Below are 27776 nucleotides of genomic sequence, written 5' to 3' on the forward strand. Positions count from 1 at the left end.
TTTTAGAAAAATGACAGTTTATTACAAAACCTAAAATGTGCAGAGACAAAACAATTCATTAAAAACTGCAGCTAGAATTTCTAAACATATAATAGGAAGTTGTCAGTCAAATAAAAGAACATTTTCTCATTAAACAAATGGAACGTATGAAATGTCAGTAACTTGTTCACTAGTGAGTAGAGTGGAATGAACTGTACAATTCATAGGAACAGACAGTCCATTAGTATCATATTTAATTAAACTTGAACGTAATTTTAACAGTATCAATTTAGAATGGAATCTGACTGTATTACTCCAATAATCAATTAACTTTACAGGAAATTCACATCCATATAATCAAATTAAAGAACGTGCACATCAAAAGTTAAGCAGAAGAGAACAAAATTATATCAGCTGTGAAAAGCTGTCACACAGGAATTTCTTGTACTTTTTTTAAAACACAGAAAAAGTTTGCAATATTTACCACGTATCTGTCTTAGTTGCATTTAGAAACACGGATATCAAAGATGATGTTACATTCTTAAACTACTGTGACGACAAACACTCTAGCGGTTATTTTCTTGCAAATCAATGGAACAAAGCATTCCTGTGACTGCAAATGCTCTCTTACACTAATTACATCTGCATGAATAAAATTTTAAATTTTAATTGTTAAGAAAAGATGCTGTCCAACAAAACTGCCAAACCATAATGAACAATTCTCAACAGCAGCAACACATTATACATATGTGGTCTTTTGTGAGCACTCAAGATGAAATTACCTTCTTTATATTTTGCCATTTCAGCCAGTTCAATTTGCTACTTGAATGATACATGCTATGATGCTTTTTTTAAAATATTTTTGTTATTTAAAAAAATTCAATTTACAAAATATGAAGAAAAGGAAGAGGTAGTATGTATGGAAACAAAAATATTGAAAGCTCAATCTGAATCTTTTAAATCCATGCTAAATGTGTTAGAAAGACCTATTGCACTGACCTCTACAAGAATATGAATAAAACAAGAATAAGTTTGATTACAAAGTATGTCAGCATTTGGTGTAAGGAGATCTGCAAATCCCACATACTAACATGAATACTTGCATATATCACTTTTAAACAGCCCCTGGCAGTCATGGCTTTGCACAAATTCATGCACACTGATACAATCTTTCCTGCAAGAATGTTCAAAATACAAAAAGTACTGCATAGATATGTATTTATATGGATGCCAAATAAATTTCCTCTAGTTCCTGTAGATATTGACTTGACAGTCTATGATTTAATTAACAAACAAAAAAAATTCATTTTTAGACCAGTCTTTATAAATCATACTATAATTTAGGGTTGGCTTTTCATGAAGTTTCAAGTACAAAATACAAAAGTGACCAGCAAACCCACTAGTATTAAGACACATAACCATCCACACAAAACACACAAAAGTGAGCAGTGGTATGAAGAAAGATATTTATTGCAAAATATGGTATCCAGCTAAATTCAGTTTCACGTGTAGCTCCAAATAATTAGCATATCACATGTGCCAATTAACTTGAACATTTAGGAAAACAGTCATCCAAATTATTTACTCTGACAAACATTTCTTGGTTATATGGATTTCACTTTCAAAACTAAATGGTCTTACTTGACATATACAGTTATTTTAAAAGAATTCTTGTTATAATGATCAGAATTTGCAACAACAAAAATATTACAGCTTGTTTTGTGACTGTAGACTTAATATTTTCAAGTCATAGCGATTATATTTGTACTTTGGTTAATAAAAAGTCAAAGTATGGAAAAGAAATGCTAGTTATGATAAAATTACCAGAGTATAAAAAATAGTGCTGTGGATATAACAAAGGAAAATAAAAAAAGCATCTGGAACATTTTCCTGTTAGAATCTGACAAGAGAGCAACAACAAAGGCCAAGTAGAACTAGAGCCACAGTCATCTCTTACACCTCTGAAACTTGACACCACATCTGTGTTTAGTCAGGTCTCTTCATACACAGAAATGGCTGTGGTAATGACTCCACTAAATGCCTGAAATAAATGTCAAATATCCATATTATTCAATTGAAGATTCATAGTTCAAGTGAACAATATTCATATACAGTGAAAACCTGTCAAGAATGGACACTCAAAGCACCTACAAATGTATTCTTAAATGAACACTATGGAAGTTTTCACTGTCATTTATTCAGATACCTCTGGGGACTGATGTGATACTTTTCAGTGTGTTTTAGCCAACCATGCATGGGTGAGCATGTTTCTACTGCACAAGTTTTAAATTATTTGTAAAAACAACCCCCATTTACAATGTTTAATACTGTCTGAAAATGACACGTTCCTGGTAAAGGGAGAATAAATGAACAGCAGATTCTTCAAATGCTCCCCCTCCCCAACAAGCTGAAAATCAAAATATTTAAAGTGTAATAGCTCCCTGATTAAATTACAATTGCCTCAGCTTCAAATGAATTAAAAAGCATATATTATTTGCTAGGACTGCTATAAGGCAGAGTGTATCATTTTATGATGTTCATCTGTCTGTGTTCCATGTTTCATTTCTGCACATTTCAGTTCTACAACATCTACCATTACCAAACATTCATTGTGGAAAATCACTATAACGCAATAATTGGGGTAAAAAAATTGCAGGGTTTTACAGTATTTTACTTTTTTCAGAGAACACATTGGTACATATATGTTTATTAATGTCTAATGTATATCATGAACAGGGTATCAACATTATTCACTATCGTGCCATGCAATTCATCCATAATGCAAGTAATTCCATTGCAAAATTACACACAGATTTAAAATAGTCATAATTTTGTCACAGATCATTGTATCTGAATTCAAAGTCTAATATACAGCATGAACAGAGTATTAACACCGTTTACTTCATGTCTGATATTGTACCATCGCGGCATGCATTTAATCCATAATATATGTAATTCCATTCCCAATAATTAACAGTTGTACACCTATTCATTTGAACGACTACAGCAAGAATAATTAACAAACAACACATGCTTTCAGTGTGTATAAAACTTTTACTTCAGATTTTGTGAATATCGAAAGAAACATGTGAAAAATACTTTTATAAAGATTTTTAAGCTGAAAGCATGTACAATTTCATACCCCTTCAATTTTCAGCTAATAAAGTGGACATTATTTACTGGTCAACTGATTGCGTCTAATAGCACTGCCAAGCCCAGCAAACATGTTGGCGGCCTTTTTTTTGTTGATGTTTATTAAATTGTGAAAATCTTTTATCAACCACTGCATTGTCTGCTGCTTGGATGTGTATGCAGTTAAAGAAGAAACGCATGTCGGCTATTGTTTGAGCAATGATTGTTACAGAATTAAGACAATCACAAAGATGACTTACTGGCTTTACTCATGGATCAGTAATAAGTAACATTTCCAAAACTTTTTATTTTGGCATAACACTTCAAGAACCTGGTGAAATTGTTAAGTTTCAGAAGCCATTCCACAATATTATTATATTCAAATTCATATGCGAACTGTTCCCCCAAATGATAAACATTTTATACACTATTTCACATACTTTAAAAGAAATAATAATTCCGGGTACAAGCAAAATACATGTACATGTATTTAAAATTACAGGAACCATGCCACAATCGTATTATATTTGAATTCATACACGATCTCTTCTCCAAAATGATAACAAAATTTTTATACACTGTTTCATGTACTTTGAAAAAAAAAAAATAATATTTTCATGTACAAATGAATATATGAAATTTCGGGAGCCAAGCCACAACCGTGTTATATCCAAATTCATGTTATTGCGGTGTTGCACTGTAGCTTGATTTTGGGTTCAAAAGATCCATGATCATGGTCAATAGTACCAAACAAAAAAAAACTTTCATCACAAAAAAATTGTACTTGTATGACAAATACATTAATCAAACTTTGTAAATGTCTTGCATCTGTAAGGGGGAGCTCACCAGTTATGTACTTTTGAGAGAGTGACGTATGTAAGATGAAGTTGTTTGCATTTAAATCATGCACAATGGAGAGAATGTTGGCATACCTCTATGCTGCATTAATGTAATGTGTATGATATTTCTTTGGATATTGTACTTTGGAAATTGTATATGACCTAAGCACACTGCTAAAAAAATCAACCTGAATCAGTCTAAAGTACACTATTCAGAGCAGCTATTAAACAGGGAAAATGAATTTTGCCAGACTAGACAATACCAGCTTCTGAAAGTGCAATGAATGAATTACCAAATATATAAAATGTAAAAAAAGTTATTGGCTCTTTTTTTATACAATTTACCTCTGAAGTTCAGGAAGTGAAAATGACCAAATGGAGCTAGCACGTTTTTGAAAGGTGCACATCTGGAGTAAGGCCAGGCTGTATACTCTATAACCCATATTACACCCATCAATCATACACCAAAATATAGGGAATTAAAGGTTCTTTGAATTATACCTAAGATATACAAGGCCTTTTTTTATATAGCCAGTATAATCAGTGAGGAAAGCCGGGGAAATTCTTTTTCTTTAAAATTCTAACCCCATGCAAAATACAAAACTGTAGAGCGCACCTTAAAGCAAATATAAAAATGTATGCAATTATTTTCTTTTTATTTTCATATAATTATGTACGATGTTCTGAATAAAATGGTACATTCATATTGATGTGAAGCATGAAAATAAGCTAATTATGCTCATTTTGCTCTCGCTTACATAATTTGCCATGAGGCATGTTTGTGTGAGTAGTGACCTTAATTAGAAGTCTTAGAATATAGGAACAGAGACAACTTAAATTTAAAACTGTTGCAATAAGTAAAAGAAATATAGTGAAAATATTTATTTGCAATGAAATAAAAAAATAAATGATGAGAAAGCGAATTCGCTTCTTCCATATTAAATAGGCAAATATATTACACTTTGACCTTTATGAACCTGATCTGTTCCATCCCTTTTAAAACTGTAAAATTCATTGTTGATATCTCAGAATTAATTCTGGCTAGTTTCATGTTCCTATCATTCAGCATAGCTTTTGGTTGCTATGTTTACAAAATGTATGTGCATTTTTATAATAGCTCACTTTTTATCATGGGTGGGGTGGGGTGGGGAATGGACTTGTTAGAGACTGACACTCATAAATACTGTTCTGGTGGGGGGGGGGGAATGCAGGAGAATTATTCAAAAGGACTGTTTTGATGCTTGCAATTTAAATGTTTCAGCTATACAATTAAAATTAAATCGTACAATAATAATACCTACGTTCTCTTTATCAATCATACACCAAAATAAAGGAAATTAAAAGTTCTTTGAATTACACCTAAGATATGCAAGGTCTTTTTTAAATAGCCAATATAATCAGTCAGGAAAGCCAGGGAAATTCTTTTCCTTTAAAATTCTAACCCTATGCAAAATATGAAACTGTAGAGCGCCACCTAACAAGAAAAACGCACACTAATTTGGGGATAAAAAGGTGAAATGGTCCAGGGCATTAAAAAAGAAAACTGGTTTCCTCATTCTCTGTCATATGAGACAAGATCGCTATTTATTATGAGGTGCAAAATGTTAATGGTCAAGGCCACAGGAATTGAAAGAAGGATAAACATGCCCTCAAACCTAATCAAGTTAGGCACCACATGCCTTCACTAAACTTTGTAGATATCTTATATTTGGCTCATAGAAGATATGTTAAAAGGTCAAAGATAAAGGGAATCTCAAAAGGAGAAGTTTCCACAGAATTACTAAGCCACAAACCAAGATCAAACTTTGTGGATGCCCATGCAAAGAAGATGAGAAAGTCACCTATATATTTTTTAGTCAATAGGTCAAAATTCACAGTGACTGAAAGAAGAAAAATTGTTTCTGTTAAAGAATGGGAATACTGCATCATTTTCTCAGACCAAAATTTCTGGTTGACTTGTATTTAAGAAAAGAAAGATACATACTGATAAGGAGCAGCATATCAGTTTGTATGCAGTGTTTCATTTAGTTGCCCTCAGGAATACAACTTGGGGTAACAAGAACAATAAATTGTTCAACATATGAATCTCAAATCTCAAACAATGAACTGCAACTAATGCAGATTTCTTGTGTTCAACAAATCAACAAATATTTTTTCTTGGCTAGAGTTACATTTATTTTCTCTTTGGAATGAAAAAGTGGCTAAATGTAACAATCATTCTTGTATCCTTGTCAATACATACTCAGAAAACATTAAAAAGAAATAACTCGAACTGAATCTCACAAGGGTTCCAATGGGGGAAACAACACTGGAAAATTGTGCGAGGGAGATACAATATTTGTCTCCCTGACACAAGCCATTCTGTGTGCCAATCATTGATCTTGTTGCTTTTAGGAGGTACAATAAAAATATTTACCACTGGCAGGTATACAATGTTCCATTTATCCGCTTTCCCCTATGGCAACTAACTATGAACACAGAGGCTCTAATAAATCTTGTGCCTGGTCTGCTACATAGTTTCAGGCTTGTTCTAAATATTACTTTTTTAAAATCTTAAAATAGTTGACGAGTGTAAAAATTAAATAATGACTATGATACAGCACCAACTCAAGTACTACAGCAGTTTCATATTCAAATGCAAACACTAGACATATGAATTTACGCTCAGCATCAAAACAATGTATCTGTATTTGTCCAAGCATAAGCACTGATGAATGTCCTATTCCATGTTAAGATACAACATTTATTACTAATTAAAGGGATGAGCATGAAACCTTGAGGAAAGAATTTTTTTCTTCAAAAGACAAAATGTATTATTTAATATTTGAACTGAACATCACAAAAAGACCCTCTCTACCTCTTTGATGCGGTCTGTCATATCTTGTTCAGGATGTGGACTTTAGTTTTGCCTGAATGCCATCCATGATCTTCTTAAGCTTGGCATCAGTATCCACATATCCATCTCCACCCTGAAAGAGAAATAAATCAGGGCTTCTGTTAAATTGATATTTTATACAGTCCAGAGGAGCCCACACTTTTGAATTTTATAGGGTCCTTACAAGATATTAAAGGGTCCCACTTTATAGTTTCAACAGAAAATGTGTGTCTATATGTCTGTGTTTGTGTTTGTGTGAGAGAGAGAGAGAATTTTGGTAAAAATAGGAGTTCCACCAGCAAAAGTCATGTGATCTAATAAGCCATGCCTAAGTTGAAGGTTTTCATTCAAACCAATCCATTAATTAAATGTGTGTCAACACCTTAACAATTTACTTTAAAAGTGAGCTCTGAACTAAATTTGTTAAATGTGTGTGGGTTAAGTTGGCAACTGACTATGACAATAGTGGAATGTGATTACATAGAGTTTCCTCTAACCCTTTCCAACCCATTTTAGATATTTTTATATTTATGCTGAGTTACTGGGTAAGAGCAAATTAGCTACGGAAACGGTGGAATTCACAGCCACCTCAAGAAAACCCTGATTCATGAAGCATAAAGCACTTGTGATCCATGTTTTTGGTGGTACAGTAAAACCTGTCATGAGCGACCTCTGCTATGAGCGACCACCTGTCATTTCCGACCACAATCGTAATGCATGGATCGATTTTACTATATAAACACTCTGTTATGAACGACCACCTGCTGAATGCGACCAGCGACCGCGATTTCTTGGCAAAATATGCATTTTGACACTGTTATGAACAACCGCATCGCCAAAAAAAACAAAACAGATTGACACCACTGACCTTAACTTAATCCTCTGTAAACACTAGAGCTCGGGATAAATGTAGTATGCAAACAAAGTGCACATTAAATAACACTATAGTTGAACAACCATATATCGAGATAAACACCTCTAACCATCATTTAATCCTTTGTAACAAAGACTGCATAAATAGTAAAGATTGTTTTAATAAAGTATTTAAAAAGAATTTGTCTTGCTACAGTACCAGTTTTGTGAAATTGACAACTCCAGCGTACGATGACAATTGTAAACTGCAGTAAACCAGACTAAAGTACACGTCACTAACCGCCATTGTAGTGCCGAAGTCATGTGAATAGCCAGTAAGAGTAACATCAAAGGGAGTAATGATGGATATACGCAGTCAATTTAGAGGTTTGTATTTTTTCTTCATCTTTATAAAAACTCACAAAACGCCGGTAGTCCTTATGTCCCTGTGAGAAATCGTTTGAAAGGGCTTCATTGTAGGTTTGAGTACATCGTTTGTCTTTCCAGTTAATCCATAATGCCTGGAGGGTGAATGAGCTCACTGTCTTTAATACCAGTAAGTGAGAATCATTTCCGGATTTTTTTAAAATTATTTTTTATTTCTTTTGTTAGTGTTTCACCAAGCCACCATCTGTTTACCTGGGTGCAGATGGTCGCAACCTTTGTTTATCGAGCTATAAGGCTGTTGATTTAAACTTTGTCTCAGAATAAATGTATTGTTTCTTGACGAGTTAATTATGTCTTTTGGTTTCATTCACTGGTACATAATATATATTTATTCCACATTTCCCCAAAACCTGATCAAAACCGATAGTCTTTATAACGTCAACAATAATAACAATGGCAGAACCTCCGCTGAAAAAAAGAAAAATTTTAATACTGGAAGAAAGGATTAATGTCATTGAAAGAAATGAAAAAGGGGAGACCGCTTGCAAAATAGCAGTCAGCTTAAGCGTCGGTAAAACGCAAGTTCAAAATGCAATCAAAGACAAGGAGTCCATTAGAAATGAATTGCAGAAAGGTGCACAAGCACAGAGGAAATATGCCACGGCACGACGGACAGTTTACGGAGATCTGAATGAGCGAGTATGGGACTGGTTTTGTGTTGCAAGGAGTAAAAACATACCAATAAGTGGAAAGTTGATTCAGGAAAAGGCAATAATTGAGATACATGTTCAGACCAAACAGCTGAGTAAAACATGTCAACAAAGAAGTATAATGGATTTCTTAAAAAAAAACAAGTGAATAAGTGTATACAATAAGATATATACATCATATCTAACTGTTCATTTTTTGTGCATATTAATGTGATGTTGAAATATAAATTTTATTCTCGTTGTTTGATAGATGTATATATTTATTATATAAAGACATTTTGAGAGGAATGCATGCAATATTTAACAAGATTTATGAATAAAGGATATGATACATGTACAGTGAGTATGGGTATTATTTATTTTTCAACAATGCTAACTACTGACCCTGAAAACCAGTCCATTTTTACACACCTCTTATGAGAGACCACCTGTCCTGAAAGACCGCTTTTGGTTGACAGAAGGGGCGGTCTCTCATAACAGGTTTTACTGTATCACAAGACTGCCGCACTGACATGTGCTCTCTGCTTGATGAATAAAGACTTGGCCAGGTTGCTGCAACAGTTACAGGATATTGGTCATTGCTCTCAGAATAAATATACTGAGAATTAAGTATGCTTTATTTCCTTGTACATACATTGCGATTTTCATTAATATTTTTGCATTTTTTGAACATTAAAAAGGGGTTTACTGTGGATAACATATGACTATTGGACTGCTGATGTAATCGACATGTTGGACTAGCAATGAAAATGAAGAGTACCAGATCATACTGCATAAACAATATAGTTTCATTTCAAATATCAGCAAATTAAAGAAACAACGAATATAATCACAATTTCTGAGGAAAAAAATCACGTTTCTATCAATTCCATGCAGGTTTCACTCGACATAAGGACATTTAAGTTTGACAGCCCTTTTAATAAGCAGCTATCCTATGCCACCACCATGTTCTGGTGACAAATTCCAACATCTGTCAATAAATGTCAAAATATGTAAACTTGGTGGGATTGGCCAAAAGAAACTCAGACTAGGGATTACATTACTGTCATGGTGTTGATTTGTCACACGAATTATCAATGCAGCTCATGTAAAGGTCTGAAATGGATTCATTTCAGTTTTTTTCTCTAAGATATTGTTTGCAACATAATTTTCCATACTTTATGCAAATGACTAAAGCATATATTGATGATACTGACTGATCAGCATTTGTGGCAGGAAAATATGGCCTAGTACCAACTTTTCCTTCCTTGCCAGTACAAACTACAGATAGCTGCACAACCCTAGTGGAGTACCTGTTTACTCAAAAACATGTATCACTCTAACTTATTTAACCAGCTAAGTAAGTAATAGCATATCGTCAAAATTAAGCTCAGAGCAGAGCTGTTGCAACTACTGGGTGCTGCTATATTTATATAAAATAAATTACAAAGTAGGTCTTTCATATGTTTAAACATCATCACCTGACAATAATAGGCATGTGAAACCTACAGCATGCAATTATTTTCTTCTTCTTCTTCTTCTGGTTACATTTATATCACACTGTGTAGTTTTAAAAATTGTTATCCAGCCTATGCACTGGAGGAAGGTGCACATGCATGGGATAAACTCGGTGCTAACAACCTGTCCTCTCTCAGCACTCCATGTAGTCAGAAACACAGATCATGCTGGTATATACAGGTTATGTGTCACTCTGATGATAGGCAAAGTTACAGAAAAGATATTGTCTTTCATTCTTACAATCAATATGGCAATTTCAAGCTATGTGTACTGTCGTTGGACTGGATGCCCGACTTTGGAACAGCAGAAGGTAGATCAGTTAGCTGTTATAATCAAACATGCTACTCTGTTGTTTTTTTTTTGTCTGTACAGTAGTGCCGAGCCATAGTTATCAACACAATTTTTACGCAATATTATGTTAATTTCCTTGATTCTTTCCACTCTCTGAGAACTAAACATTTTGTTGGAGATTCCTCTTTACGAAAGAAATGTAATGGTTACTCCTGACCTGGTAAAAGAGGTCTCATTGTACAGAGAATCACTAAAACAGTTTCACAACTGATAAAAGGACAATATTTCACATAATCTGAAGTCAATTCAAGATTACAAGTCTCAATTGTAATAATTATTTTTCAAGCCTGAATTAGTATTTCTTATCTGAAACTCCCATGTCCAATTTGGTCACACTTATTTTGTAAAAAGACAAAAACCAGTCCTGTTAGACATGTATAATTTTCAAAAATACCTGTTACATAGAGCGAGTTTATTTGCAAGGAATTAAAAATTGAGATTCAAATGGAATCAAGCTGAGAACATTGGAATTTCACACAATGATACCTTGACATGTATACATATGCATACTGAAATCAAACATCTTCCTCATGCCCCCCTCCCATGTCATGTATAGCCTAAATGACAAACATGCAATATTACTTTCAGTCATACAAGATTTGATACAGTAAAATGACTTGTTTCAATATTGCATAATGCCTTGTTGAGCCTAATAATTATGTTATAGTTGGGTTTCCTTTTATAGGGAGAATTTTAAGAGCGACATTTCCAGTTTTGGCAGGGGTCCAATTACCTTCTTTGAGTGCAGAAGTTTTCCATCCACCTCCACCTCAAACCACCCAGTTACAGTAGGAGTGGCTTCCGAAGACTGGAAGAAAAAAAACCAATATATATATAGTACTTGTGTTGCTGGTGATAGGTGTAGAAGTGCAACTCAATTTATCTCTTGTGATGAATTTACTGTTTTCACAGATGGTTTGGTATCCATATATCTTACAAGTATTGATTTTTTTTTCAAGGTTCACTTATGACCATCAGTTAAGAGAATCTTATTGAAACTTCTGGTTTAAGAAAACAAGTATTTTTAAAATCATAAGCGTTTTCTGTTTTGGAACTTGCTTATAACATCTTAGTTACATGTATTATCATGTACTAGCCCACAGAATGTAGCATTAGAAAGCAAATTTTTAAACAAGTTATTTTTCTCCAAGAAAACTTACCTGATAACATAAATGTTAGCATATATGCCTACTACCTCTAGAACCCAACCATACTAAAACAAAATGATTTTCTTTCTATCTCATATAGACTGAGGACAATAACTATTTTAATAACCTCCCCATGCCATCAACAGGTGTAGCTAGTTAAATTTTGCCGTGTGATATACCAACAAAGATCCTTACACAGTAGGGGGCCCTGAGTGGACAAGTGGTCTAAAGCGCTCACCGTTTCAGATCACTGCCATCTCACCTCTGTTTGCATGGGTTCAAGTCTCAGGCTCGGCTAACACTGGTATGTGAGAAAGCCTGCCAGTAGCTTCTTCTCATGGTTTTCCAGGGTTCTTCCTCCATGAGTTATACTGACTGCCATGTATATAGCCTATCTTGTGCTGAAAAATGATGTTAAAGCTTAGCACAATTTGCACAGTAAGGGTAGATAATCAAAACAGTTATTTGTCCTTTGTCTATACAAGATAAAAGGGAGATTTTTCATATTTTGAATAGGGTTATGTGCAAGAAGTCGCAGCAATATATCCTAATATTAATGTAAATAGGTTAAGTATTATTGGAGAAAAATAACTTACTTAAAAACTTGCTTTGTGACATATCCAGTGGGCATGTATTCTCAGAGAAATCTAATTTACTTAAAAATCTGCTTTCTCCTTCAAATACATTCCCCAATCACATTTTTATTAGGAGAACAGGTAATAGGAGAGAATGCTGAGCATCCAACCTATACCAAGGGTGTGTGTCCAGAGAATAATGGCTGGATTTCCAAGCAAAGGACAACCAGTACTTCTAATCTGGCAACACAGCCTTGGGACAGGCAATCTATGACCCATTTATCTGGTTAAGATGATGATTCTTGAAATCTTATCAAACATTTTCCCAGGCAAATCCAGTGAATCAAATAGGCTGTGCTGACTTTTAATTAGGTCTGGTCGTCATTCGGACTGCTGTCATGGGACCTACCTGATTCAAAGTTTGTCCCTGTGAGGCTAAAACAGGAAAAAGTTGACTCTGTATGCCAGATAACGGGCTTCCTTATGTCCTGGATCAAAACATTATGTTCGAAAGCATGGGTCAACAGAAACAAACATGCCATCCCTGGGGAGGAACAAGTGTAATCCAGGTGGACAAAAAGTGTAATCTGAGCAGAAAAAGAGTAGTCCAAAAATAACATGAGCATATGTACAAAATGATTTACTTACCCTTCTGGTCTTTTAACATCAATTACTGCTTCAAGTTTTCATATGTAGCACTTATAGCTTTAAAAAGCAACACTCTCATGTTACAATTCAAAACACTATGTACAAGCTGAAACTTGAATATTTTGCACAACAGCAGAGCACTAAGTGCTGGGTTACTGAGCCTGGATCCGAGTATTTTTGTTAACATTATTGAACAATCTCTCAGTCAGCATTAGAATGCTAAAGAACCAATATTCCTTTCATAACCTTACAAAGAAGAGGAAATTTATATCTTCCAGCTATTATGTCTTTTAGCTGGGGAAATAAGGTACCACTGCACATCAACTATGTCCACATGAAGTATGTTGTCAGGCAGAATGCTAACTTGGTACTTCAGGTATTCTCCGAATTTATTGGCAGCCTTTCCTGCAGCAAGGTGCATCAAATGACAGGGACAACCTGTTATGTACACTGATGGAGTCATTTTTCAAAATACAGAATGGAACTATTTATGAATTCCAATTACTAATGCATTATCAGAGTACAGTTCTGCCAACTTACATCATGTTTATTCCAAGCATTATCAAGCAAATCAAATATGTTTTCTCCAGTGGAATCTACTGTTAATTCTGGTAATGAAAGAAGAACACTCTGGCTTTGCCCGTTTTGTTGTCAAAGTCTCTTACTCAGACCGAGTACAACTTTTTGTCATCATGTTCACTACTCCTGTCTGTAGCAATACTAAACAGCCCAATTTTCATGGCTTCTGCAATTTTAAGTTAAGTATCTTCAGCTAAACATTGAACAATATTTGATGATTTTTCTCTTGCATATGCATATTTTCGGCAATTATGGAATCGGGAAACGCCCGTTTGAACAAAAGAACCAACGTATTTTAATCCATCTGTGAATTTATTTGAAGAACGTATTTGCTCCAACAGACGCATTGACTAGAATAGATCTGACGACTTTTAGCGCCAAATACCTACAGATTGGTTCTGTACCAATTATGAATTAGAACAAAGAATCTGCAAGCAAAGATTAAAAATCAGAAAACCAGTCTATTCTCTCCTAAGCCACACAGCTGCTATAAATAGAATCCAAGGTCAAAAGATAGAAATCAGCAACTAGCATGTTTCTTGGAAATAGGACAGCTGCTATAAATAGAACATAATACTGCTAGGAATGTGCATGGAAGTCTATGGACAAGCATACTCTTATGTCATAGTTACATAGAAGCCATCTTTTCTAGAATATGGTCTGTGGAATTAATGGGGTGTTAATAAAAATGAGAAAACAAATTATTGATTTTTGTGGGAGAGGGATATAGAAAAAATGTGCAATCCATATACATTTACGCTTATGGCATAATTTAGTGAAAAAAAGCATAATGGTTGGCATGTACCAGTATGCAGAAAGGGCATGTAACTCACTCATACTGCATGCAGAAGCTAATGCTATCAGGAAACAGGTTCTGTAGGATACTAGCTTCAGCGAAATGTGGGTGAATGACTCATATTTATTTGAACTGAGCCAGGTCAAAGCCATGGAGAGAATCCAATTTGGAAATAGGGTGAAGGATTCTGGTCAATTCAGATCAAAATTGGCTAAAAGTTCTGATAAACCTTTATTCTGACCAATATCGCATCTACCATGATGGTGAAATGTAGCCTTTGATGGTAATTGGGACCAAATGTTTCTCCTCATAGAAAGTTGGCCAGTTGAGAGATTGAGATGCTCAAAGGAACGATGTTATTAGCTCTGCAACAGTCCCAGAAAACCTGCCACTTTCCCTCAGATCTTCACAACTGAGGGCCTTCTTACTTAAGAGATTCTCTACACAATCAAAGGTTTAAATTCCCTCTCTTACAAGGATGTCCGGATAAGAGCAATGCAATTCCACCTTGTCACAAAAAGATTAATCATTGGATGTCCCCAAAGTGAGCAAATCCGAACAAAGATTGCTTGATGGAGAGACCATTTTGTATGAATAATTTGATCCTTTATGGATTGTGTCAGCCAGGACACGAGTCTATCAGGAATGTGCCTGATTTGTATGTTGATATGGTGTTGGTTGCACCAATGTAGAAACTGATAAAATCAAAATGCACAAATCGGGTGATTTGGTTCCCCGTTTGCAGAGGTAGGTCACAACCACAGAGTTGTCCAATATAATTAGGATGGTTTTTCCTGTGAGCTGATCCATCTACAACTGAAAGACATTGACGACAGCCTTCATTTCGAGAAGGCTGATGTGGAGAGGCAGATCTCATTGACTCCCATGTGCCACTTACTGTAACAAAATCTGGCAACAGATGGACACCCCAACCATATGTCATGGTATTGGTTGTTGTTGTTGTTATAGGGTTTAACGCCAATTTTCAGCACAAGATAGGCTATACATGGTGGCCAGTATTAATGGTGGAGGAAGAACCCGGGAAAACCCTGGAAAGAACCACCGACCCACAAGAAGCTACCAACAAGTTTTCTCATATATCCACATTGGCCGAGCCCGAGACTCGAACCTACACAGACAGAGAGGTGAGATGGCAGTGATCTGTGACGGAGAGCGCTTTAGACCACTCAGGGCCCCCATGGTATTGGTACATGTCCTTTCTGTGCAAGGCTGCTCCACAGGAACCACCATCATAAGCCAACATACATTGCACCACTGACAAAGTAATGATAACACCTTGTGCATGATGGTGCCGTTTTAATAAGGGCTTTTGAAATGGAGTGCCATTGGTCCAGCAATGTCATCTGTAAAGGGTGCATAAAAAGACAGCAGAGTGGGATCAAGTCAGCTAATCTTAGGTGCTGCAAGAACTTTTGTACCGAAATCCAATTCCTGTTGGAAATGGACTCAATGATCAATACTGTGTGAATGTTAGGGAACTGTAGCCGACTGAGCTTGATGAGAAATTCCATATCCAGATGAATAAATGCTAGTATAGATGAAGAGCAGATTTCTTACAGTTCCAGAGAAAACTCAGATGATACATAAGTTACAGGAATTCAATTCTGCCACTGTTTCTAGTGGATGTTGTCCAAAAACACCACCATTGATACAGGACGAAGTCAACCAGAACAGGGTGAAGATGCAATCCATGATTTTGGTAAAAGCCCACAGGCTGATGTTTAGGCCAAATCGTAGGACCTGAAATTGATAAAACTGTGTTGTAACCAAAATGGAGAGGAAGGGACATAAAACAATGAAGCTATGTGTCTGTCAAATTGAGATGAGACTGTATACCTGTTCCAATGGAAAGACATTGATCTCACCACCTCCACCTTGAATTTCAGTGGCATAATGTATAAATTGCAGTGACTCAGGTGAATGATAGCCTCAGCTTGCCATTCACCTTCTGTATAAGAAAGAGCCTGGAATAAAGCCCTGGAGATGCTGGCTTGTGTACAATGTCCACCACCCAACTATCGATGAGTGACCAAGTCTCCTGCTGCAGAAAATCATCTTTCTCCTGACTTGACAGCACATTCAGGACAGGACAAAAGAGGAGGAGGTTGGGTAAATTGAAATCCAAAGCCCTCCAAAATCACCTGATCATTAACTCATGAGAAAACAGGGTGATCGAGTGAGACTGGAATTCAGGAGTTGGGCATCCACCAGTAGGCTGCCTGTGGGCTTTGGGGTTAGCAGGTAAATGTCTATAGTAAAAGTTATACAGGTAACGTATGTGCATTTACTCACCATGAAGTGAATATTAAATGTTTCAAACTTTTATACTAACTTAGTTGGCCCAAGTCAATACATCCCTGATTAATAAATGCTCTGCACCTTATCTGTCATCAAGAAACTTCCAGATGAAAAATTACCTATCGCTATGGATGTTTACAATCATGGCCAGGAAATAAAACCAGTGAAGAATAGAGTGTCGAGTCTTATCATCACAATATAGGATAGTACATATTTGTTTGTCAACATGCTTAGCTTTCACTGTTACATCACAGCACGCGACATTCAATCAGGATTGTACTGGATCACACATATAGGCTGATCTTGTCCAAAAATGTCCACATACTTTAACATTGATTTTGCAGTATGTACTTCTCGGAGAATGTAAATAATGACCTTCCAAAGGAATATGAATGTATGAGGATCAAAATAAAGTGAATAACTGCCATTTACAGGTATGTAAAATCAAATTCTAAAAATATGACACCCATTACTGAAATAATTGGTGTTGAACGTATACATGACCTATACGAATTTTATGAATAAATATTAAAAAAATACTGCATTCATTTGACCAAACAGCAGAATAGCTACCATATTTAAACCAACATCATAACCATATTCAAGTCATCTTGCACTGACTGCTTAACAGATACTGTCTTCTAAATGGTTTCAGTATGTCCATCCCATGTATAATTACAAAATATTTTAGTTCATATAAAATGTCTTTGACGCAAATTGATAATAACAGATATAGATGACTTAAGCAAGACAGGCTAACGATCTTGATCAAATTCTAACAAAAAAAGAAGAACATTCTTATAGACCATCGCAACACCAAATTCCTAATTTCTCGAAGCTTAGCTTAGACGAATCATTTTTTTAGAAGACTTTTAGAAAATTTAATTCCCAATACTGAAAAAACCTCCAATCTCCTCAACTAATCTTTAAAGATTATATTTATAACAGAATTTTATATGCATCAAACTACTTTTGTCTTTCAATACTATGACCCAAACGCGATAACCCTGTATATAAAGTTACCAGATGGAAAGCTGGTTAATTCTTTTTCATGAGGCTTCCAAAGTAAGCGTACCATCATTAGCATATTATAAAATCCAATGTTCTTATTCTTTTATTTTTAAAAAATTCAGAATCATTTGTGATCATACAGGCAGAAAACATCAGGACAGAATCAATATGCAACGAAATGGACAATAATGTAAGACTTTTATATTATAAAAATTAGAAACCCATTTACAGAAATAATTTCCAAATTTTTACTACAAATGACAAAACAGTCGAATAATTACTGAAATTTGCGATATCTTCTGTTTAAATGAAATTGGCAGAAATCTATGTTCCATTTCTCACAATCACTTTGGGTATAAATCACACATGGAAAAGTTACAAATATTTGCATCTTTCTATTTTTAAAGGTTCAGCAAAAAAGTTTAAAAAATAAAATAGATTTTTATTTCCAAGGAGATATTCTTCACATCTGCTACTTACAATTTCCAGTTTCCCTGGAAATTTCTTCTCCAGCTCATGCTCCAATTTGCGGAACTGTAAATTATACAAAAAAAAAATTCATCACATAATCCAACATAAAAAAGAGCAAGAAATATTGGTGATAAATTTAATAGCTCCACTGTATTTTGTTAAGCCCTTGCCCACTTAGCTACTGTCACCGTCTCCAAAGTCACAGAGTACCAGTATCAAAGCAGCTAAGAATGTAACGTAAAGTGACTATATTGGTTATATTATTTTATCAGTTTTTATTAAACTTTCTAAATAGAGACAGCAGAAAATGTTTAAAGATTTCATTTGAATGTATGTATTCAGTTACATTCAAAATGTTTATAAAATCACAAAGACTTCATCAGCCATTTGATTGTAAAGTGTGACGATCCTATGTCAGTCATTGATAGGCCATCTTGTGATCACTAAAATGATTTAATTTTACAATGGGCAAGAAGTCAGTGTCAATCTTGTCATTCTTCATTGTTGCTGAACCCATCCTAGATTAACCTCAAAGATTGTTTTGGTGATCAGTTTCTCAAGAAGTTGGCCAAAAGAACCATGTTACATGGTATGTGAATATATCCTAATGTGTACAACACTAATTTACCAAAAGTATGGGAATGGACTAACATGTAGGCTCTGCTCAGTTTCTTGTCTAGCCAATGAAGTCAACATGATGAACAAAAATTATCCCAAGTATATAATCAAAAATAGATCTCATATATAGGCATGTCCTAAGTATTAACCTGTGCGTCAAAAATCAAATACAAATCTTGTATACAGACTTGTCTTCAGTATTAACTTGTGACAGTCAAAACTCAAATATAGATCTTGTATTCAGACATATCCTTAGTGTTAACCTGTGATAGTCAAAACTCAAATATTGATCCCATATATGATCTTCCAGAGTGATAACTTGTGACATACCTTAGCTCCGTAGCCTCATGCTCCGCTGCAAAAGAGACAACAAAAATTTATGAAGCATTCATTAATTATAAATTCAATAAAAATTCATGTCCACTGTAAATACATGCATACCTTAACTGTAAATTTTAGAAAGATGTACAATACTCCATAAAAGACAATGGAAGAATACTGCAAATACAACACACTCAACCTTGATACACGAAATTACCGGTAAGAAAAAAGATGTACCAGGAATCCAAGAAAAATTTTGTGATTAATTTTAAAGATGGTGTCTCAGTCCTTCCAGAATTTTGTTTATCATATTTCTTTTTTTCTATACAATTATCTAGCAAGAATAATCTAGAGTTTTTGTACACTTGTCTTGCAAATAAAAACACAGTCAAAATCAACCTCCTTTGCTTCCATCCATTCTGTATTATGAACTTCCAAATAAAAAGCAAGGCAGTGAAGGCCAACCTGATTGTCCAAGTTCTGATTCTATGCATGGAATATTTGGGCCTTCATGACATACCAAACTACATAAATGGAAGGTACAGGAACTGTGACAGATGGTGATAAAATAAAATAATTATTAAGTAGCTGTCCACACACTGTGCACTCTACTTCATTATTTACCCGAATCACTTAGATCACTGGAAATTTTGTATTAACTTGGCTAGATTTTAGCCTGCATGTCTCCTGTCCATGAGGCAGACATGAAAAATAATTAACGTCAAGTTATTCAGTGCATGACCAATAAGAGAACAGCCAACAGAAAAAGATGAATGATGTATGGCTAGAAAAATCATTGATTTAGTAGGCAAGAAAATATTTATGTCAGTCCAAAACCAGTTTTTCTTGATTTGGAGGAGTGATTAGGAAAGTGTGATAAAATATTAAGTCTTACAACATTTTGCATAAACAAACATGTATTAAAAAAAATTATAATATATAACTATGGAATAAAAATTGCTTCACAACAATGGTTCCACCACAATCATTTTCTGATGCAAAGATGTTTGGCCACCCTCCTCTAGTTTCCTTTTAGATGAATACCATATCCATACAAATATTACACTTTAGAACATAAAAATAAAATGATTTGCAAATGATTGAGGCTCATAATGCTAGTTTTTGGCCTAGAAGTAACGCAAATAAAATTTTCATTTAAAAAATCATAAATCAATTTAGTTACTTGGCTTCCATCGCAACTGTAAGCATAGTTACCACTGTCTGGAAATGGTTTCTAATGTCAGTAATTGTTAGAAACATCATTGCTGCAGTAAGCAAGTTTAAATTTTTTATATCAGTCTAGAACTTATTTTTCTTCATGTGGACAAGTGCAACAGAAATGTGATAAAAAATTAAGTATGAAAAAATTTAATATAAAATATTATGGAAGAATAACCGCTGCACAACACTGGTTCTAATACCATTATTTTCTGATGTGGACATGATTGGCCACCCTTGTACAGTTCCATTTTAGATGAATAACACTGATAAAAAAAATGTTACCTTGCACAACAAAATTAAATAGATTTTCAAACTGCACATTTTTTGTTGGTTTTGAAAAGTGTGTGTGATGTGATGTGAATTTGGATTTATAACATAGCTTTAACAATTTTTCAGTCAAATCGCTATGATGTCTGCAATGTGGCAGTTTACAGTGATGTCTAACACTGGGGCATCATGCTGCAGACATGTAGCATGATGTCCCACCCAGTCACATTATCCTGACACCAAGCCGACCAGTCCTAACACTAACCTCTCAATGCTGAACGCCAAGCGAGGCAGCTGTTAGCACCATTTTTGTAAGTCTCTGGTATGACTCAGCCGGGGATTGAACCCACGACCTCCTGCATTCGAGGCGGATGCTCTAACCACTAGGCCACCGGAGCAGTTTTGAAAAGTGAGCAGTTACTAATTTTATTTCAAACCTGTAAATGGACAGCCATTGATATTATGGATATTAATACTTAAAAAGAAAGAACAATAAAAAAAACAAAAAGGAGCTGTGGGGATTCGAACTTGGTGCGACAATTTGGTACAATAATGCTATACCATTTGAGCTAATGAAGTTTACTTTGTTCAGTCTGTATATCATGCAGATGACATTTCTTATAGCAGATTTATATAAGTGCAAATTATACTTTGTTGTTTGCCCAGTTACTGTTTTAGTTTTAGAGAATATTGTTACTACATGTATATGAAGAAAGACAGAGTTAAAAAAATTTAATGAAAAAATATGCTGGTTGTAACTGTTATTTCCATCTGGAAATTGACGGATTCATTTAAAGATTACATGTACGAATTACACTGTAACAGTAAGTGAATTAAACGTAGCAAACAGTATCATGATGGAAATGAAGAAAAACCCATTATTTATGTATAAAATAAATAATATATATGTAATTATCCTGTTATTTACAGTATGCTTTTGCAAAAAATTGGCAACATAAAAATATAATTCCATTTAATGTTTACTCCACGTAGTCTTTGTTTACATATAGTTCCAAATGCCCCTTCAGCTCCTTTTCGAAAAATCGTGTTCCCAAGACAATTTAGAAAGAATGAAGAGAGAAATGAATGGATAACAGTTTTTAAAATATCTGAATAGTTATTATTCCCAGATTTTTTAAAATAAAATAGTGCACTTTAGAAATGCGGGCCTAATTGCTCATGCATAGCGATTACGCAGTCAGCTACCATGCAACAGAAAAAACAACAACAATGATACACAGAACAAACTTTAAGAATTTTTGGTTTTTAGTGATTAACGCAAATGTGCTCACATAAGTTAATACGAGAAACCAAAAATTTTCATAAAAATTAATCAGTGTAAATACTTTGTTTGAACAAGCATGCGCTTACATCTTATTTCTAGTTTCAAGCTGCTCAAATATAGCCCTTTCTCCAAATTTCCCGTACCTGCCCATGTTCAAAGTTCGTGTTTAGGTATGAAAAAGAAATCTATATGCATATTTAATGCAGAATAGGGTGATTTATACATCGAATAATATAATGAGACACAGAGCTGTGATATTTACAAGATTCCCCCCCCCCCATAAAAACGGAGGGCACAAAATTACTCTTTTTCAATATAGTCCTTTGGCTTTTTTGTTATTAACCCAAAGATCTCCAAAATATTTTTGTAGTGATACTGCTTAAGTTCTGCTAATTTTGCAAAAAGCAAATTCAATGATTTTGCTAAAAGCAAATTAAAAAATTTCAGGTTCTAATTTAACCAGTTAAAAACAATAACATTATTTCACCAACAAGACTTGCAAATACTGTGTACTTTGTAGTTCTCCAAAAAAATTGAAATATTTTTACCATTTATTGTACTTTCTCATAAATGCCAATCACAAGATAGGTATAAGCATAATTTTCGCCAATATAAGTGGCAAAAAGCATTATCTGAGCATAAAACATGTAACCTATATATTACTAGCACAAATATTATTACCCCTGCATTATTTCAACTTAATGATAAATTCAGTCTTCATCACTGTTGGGGCAACTTTAACCACGTAAATACTGTTGCTGCTGTCAACACTTTACATTGCAACTTGGCCAACTACCATAAATCCTGAATGTCTTCATTGCCAGATACATTGTTCTACAAAACATATTGATTGCTGTCGTTCAATTTTTAAAACCTGTTGCTACATCTGACACTGATAGCACTAACAAAGATAACAATGAACATGCAATAATTAAATGTTGCACGTGCACTTTTTAAATTTTAATTTTTGATGAAAAATGCACCTAAAGGATATACAAGGCAAAGAACTGCATAAAAGCCATAATCCATCATTCAAGGTACAACAGTCAATCAAGTATTTTTTTAAAATTCAGATACAAAATCGTTTTTTTATATTGACAAATAATAATCCTGTCACAATTTGATTCATTTAGCTTTTGAGAAGAGAACTCCCCAAATCATGATCCTGCAAATACAATGGTAGCCCAGGCATATCAGTCAATTGAAGTATATTTCTTTAATGAAACAAGAAAAACATACTAATGTTGACAAAAGTGATTTGATAGATTAACTTCAGTAAAGAAATTTTATAATCCCTCACTTGACCATCTTCAGTATTCCTCCACTACCATCACAGTTTAAAAAACTGAAATGTTTAACAATGGAACTTGAAAACACGTCTACTTGCTTGTGTCAGAATTGTATTCCATCATGAAAAGGAGTAAGTAAAACCCAACTAAAACTGGTGGAAAATTATTAATATGGGCTGCCAAAAGTCAGAGATATTCCTCAAAAGATGGCTCCTGTTCCCATTGTATATTTTGGAACATCAACTAACAATATAAATAACAAGGCAGACATCTATTCCTATAATGTAAACCATCTCCCCTGATATTGTTCTTTTTGCGAGCAACTCAATGAATGGAATACTGCCCTATCAATGGCCAAAGGAAAATGAGGTAATGCACCTATTTATAACTTATTTTCAGTTGGCCAACAAGAAAGCAGCATTACATTCACAATTTTGCTCTTGCATATTAAGCAGGTGCAATCAAGGCCATGTCTAGTGGTAGTATGGGAAAATGGTCTGGCATTCCTTAAAGGTATGACAGCAAGTCAAACTTTGGATAAGAATACAAAGTCAAATGCCTGAGCTAAACATCAATACCAAACTTTTTATGCTACATAAAATGTAGCTTGACATATCAGCACCGATTCTTGAATAGGTCACGCAAAAATTTAGAGAAGTGTCCTCTTTAGCATGATTATATGGTACACGTATACCTGAACACGTATACCTGATAGTTACATTGTGAGCAACGATACAAACTAATCGAACAATGTAAGGCACTGATCCTGATATTTCAGCTGGTTGGAATGTGATAGAAGCCAGGAATGCTGAAATATGATTAAGTTGAATTATGTTTCATGAAAGGAATAAAATACACCTCTCCAATGATAACTAGTACACATCGGGGTCCAAAACCACAGACCGCACTATAAGCAAGGGCACGTGTTACAGAGCGATATCCATAACACCCGATATACATCCATAAAACTGCCGGGGGTGGGGGGGCTGGACTGTCTGATGGCTGAATCCTCATTTTATTATCAAGTCAAGAAAAATTGCCAATAATGTGCCTTTTCTGATGAAGTTGTTTGTTGTTCTCTATAATTTACATTTATTTTCAAAACGTCTAACATCTGAAAGATCGATTGCAACTGGTTTCAACAACCAAAGACGGTTCATGAAAATATTTGTTTATTACATCACGGCTTTTTGTTTTGTTGATTAGTTTGGTTCCTGGAATGATGCACAGTAGTATTTTGCAAAAGTAGGAGTCTACTGTTGATACACTACCAAATAAGATTCCTTTTTTTTTTAAAGCACACAACATTTATTTCATGAGACAATCATCTATATCAAAACTAATTTTATTTTTCAATTAGCAAAATAGTGATGCCGTGTTTGCATTGCAAGTAGTATTGAAACTTATCATCCTTAAGGATATCTCTATGTGCAAATTCAAGAATTCTCTGGAACTTGCTTTTCCAACAATGGTCCATATCTGTGAAACGAAGCTGTTCATTTTACGAAGTACTCATTTTGCTTGGTTGCCTTGTATCTTTAATCACAATTATGACTGAGTAGGTGAATTTAAGGTAGTTTAATTAGACTACATACACAATAAAAATTTATCAGTGTTCGATTGATCAAACAAAATGAGTTACCCGATGTACGACCGGAGTCGCTGTTTCTTAAGCATGTATGATTTGCATGCCTTTAAAAAATTTTTTATTCCAACTCCTTTATTTGATTCATAAGACGCAATTACCATGTTAATATAAGAGGCATGCTTTTTATTTAGTGCAACAATACAACAAATGCTTCCACTAGTATGATATCAAAACACGGTGGGCACTTAATTAGGTTCTCAAAGAAATGCTCGCAGAAATAGCTGTTATAGTAGATAGATACATGTTACATTTAATTACAAGAGAACTCATTGCATTTATGATGATTACACTTAAAAGGAACTAAAAGACAGAACTAGATCACAAATTTAAATTGATAATTTTTTCTCTCTTCAATTGGTATTTATTTATTAAAGTAATGTCTCCAATAGGCATAAGTGATATTTTCATTGATTGAAATGGCATTGAATATCGTTAATTGCAGTGTACTAAGAATGTCGACTTAAAAGAAAATGTTAAATTATATGACTTCTTATTAAAAGTTCATATTTCATAATGTTGAATAAAATTTCCAGGTCATATCTACCGTTTACAATGATAAAATGAGCGATATATCAAAGTTGTCCATTACCAATTTTGATCATGATTTTCTTCAAGTTCAACAAATAATGATCAATTTTTTTTGGAGCATTTTCTGGTTTAAAAAATGGGATCCATGCAACACCCTGTGCTATAAGCTAGTTTGCGAGTTATCAGTGCACGAATTATAGAGGGAGTGGTGTATATTAATACTGAAGAAACTGTTTAGATAGCTTCCGTTCCTTTAAGATACTTATCATCCTTTCAACCAATTTCAGCATTCCCAGCTTCCATCGCTTTAGAGCCAACTGATACGTAGGCCAACAGAAGTTGAAAACATGTTCATTTGCTTGTGAGAGAATTTGAATTCACTAGAAAAAAGACATTAGAGAAAGTCAACAGAGGTCTCGCTAGGATTTTAAAACTATGTTGTAGGGGAATGAATAGCTGTTTGGCTCGGGAGGTTAATTAGTTAAAGCAACTAAAAAAATTATTAACCTTTTTGGCTGGGGGCCAAAATATAAAAAATGCCTAAGGTCTCAGGCTGAATAATGAAGAACAAGTCTTTAGCACTAATTATTCAAACTATTTAAATAGACATTTCCTAAATGGCATCAGGATGCACAAAGCGAGGGACCAGGTCACGAGTTGGACATGCACATTTTAAAGATATGCATAATATTAATAAGTACCAATTCATTTATGTCAGGAGATATTACTCCTCAAGCAACAATTGATATGTGGCAAGAACTACACACTCCCAACAGTGGGTTACCTCTGTTGGAAAGGATAACACTATTTGAAAGGATAACACCACTGTCACAACAATCCAAATCTGGTGGTAATATGCCACCTACAGAGAAGCATCATTCATACTACATTGGCATGATCTTTTCTCTAGAATGGCTTTAGGAGCAGAATGTGATGATCTTACCTATAGTACAAGTCACACGGGTCATGTAGGCATTCAACACTGGCTATTTCTGTAATGGGTGTCATTTTTTCACAATTTGATTCTACATACTTTAAGTGGCAAGTATTCACATTACTTGGATTCGTATACATTCATATTCCTTTGGAAGGTCATTATTTAGATGACCCGAGAGATGCATACAGCAAAATCAATGCTAAAGTGCATATACATTTTTAGGCAAAATGAATCTAAAGGTGTGATCCAGTACAATCCGGATTGAATGTCGCATGCTGTCATGTCACAATGAAAGTTATGCATATTGAAAAACAAATCTGCACCACCCCTAACCGTGACTATTCCACAAGATGCGCTATTATTTTGACCCAAGTTTAGTACATGGCCACCAATGTTAAAGTCCATAGCGTCTGATAATTTTCGCCTAGAAGTTTCTTGGTGACAGTTAAGGTGCAGAGTAATCAATAATCAGGATTAAACAGACTTTGGTCAAAGAAAATTAGTGTTAAATTTTAAAAGAACAATTTATATTTAATTTAAAATGAAGTAAATGCACATACATGACCCATGTGACTTGTACTTTATATCTGAGGAAAATGTCTTTATTTGAAGAGACTGAGCACAGGGCTGATGACAATTACATAGCAGCCGGTGGCAAGTAGCAACAGGCACTGCCACTAATACAACGTTAGCAATCAAAATTAATATTTTCTCAAAATGGCAACCTCATTACACCTGGTACTTTGTTTTCATGTATATATATATATAAAAGACAGACATAACATATTAATACAGTGCTGTTGGGCATTTCCGCGCACCGAAGGTTTCCGTCTCCAATATTGAAGCAAAACATGGCCGACATAGTGGTATAGTCAATGTTGAAGGTCAACTGTCCATATTTGGTATATATGACAGCGGGGAGTTTCCACAACATTCTGCGGAAATAAACAACAACAGAAGCCCGAACAATATCATAAATGTGAGCTGATATATTCAGTAAATCTGCCTTTCGGATGTTGCTATGGCAAGCACCACAATAATGTCAAAGTGAAGCGTTTTCTGAACGCGGTTGATGGCCCGATTTAAATGTGATACTACAAAGTATGAAGAAGTCAGAGAGCTAGTATATTACGACACAAATACGATATCCTAAGGTTTTGATTACCCAGGAACAAAACAGTCTTCCGACAGCAAATACGACCCGTGAGGTGCATGCAAGTACAACCACAACAGTCCTGTACAGTATACAGTAGGTTTCCCCCATGATTTTCTGAGTATTTTCATCGTAACCAGCAAATGTGTAACTTTCATTCTGCTCGATGTATTATAAACTCACCAGTAAGTCACTTTAACTTTCAAAGGCATGTTTCTGTTACTGCTGCTGGTCAACAACCAGTACTTCGAGAAAAATGTGCGTTACTGAATCCAATGGCGGATCAAACAACCAAACCGTTCACTGCCCTAGCGGAATGTTTGCACATCCGGGTACCGTG

At 34.7% G+C, this 27776-nt stretch overlaps 1 long non-coding RNA gene across 1 annotated transcript; it reads right to left on the reverse strand.

Moving 5' to 3' along the window:
* On the reverse strand, nucleotides 1-27776 carry LOC149805274 (uncharacterized). Its single transcript, XR_016418455.1, has 6 exons — nucleotides 27620-27776; nucleotides 19118-19142; nucleotides 18179-18232; nucleotides 11356-11430; nucleotides 6808-6919; nucleotides 1-2020 (listed from the first exon to the last, which is right to left on the reverse strand). It is a non-coding gene; the product is annotated as an uncharacterized LOC149805274 (long non-coding RNA).

Source organism: Sinohyriopsis cumingii, chromosome 2 (assembly GCF_028554795.1).
Source record: "Sinohyriopsis cumingii isolate HCF-2022 chromosome 2, ASM2855479v2, whole genome shotgun sequence".
Classification (NCBI taxonomy): Eukaryota; Metazoa; Mollusca; class Bivalvia; order Unionida; family Unionidae; genus Sinohyriopsis; species Sinohyriopsis cumingii.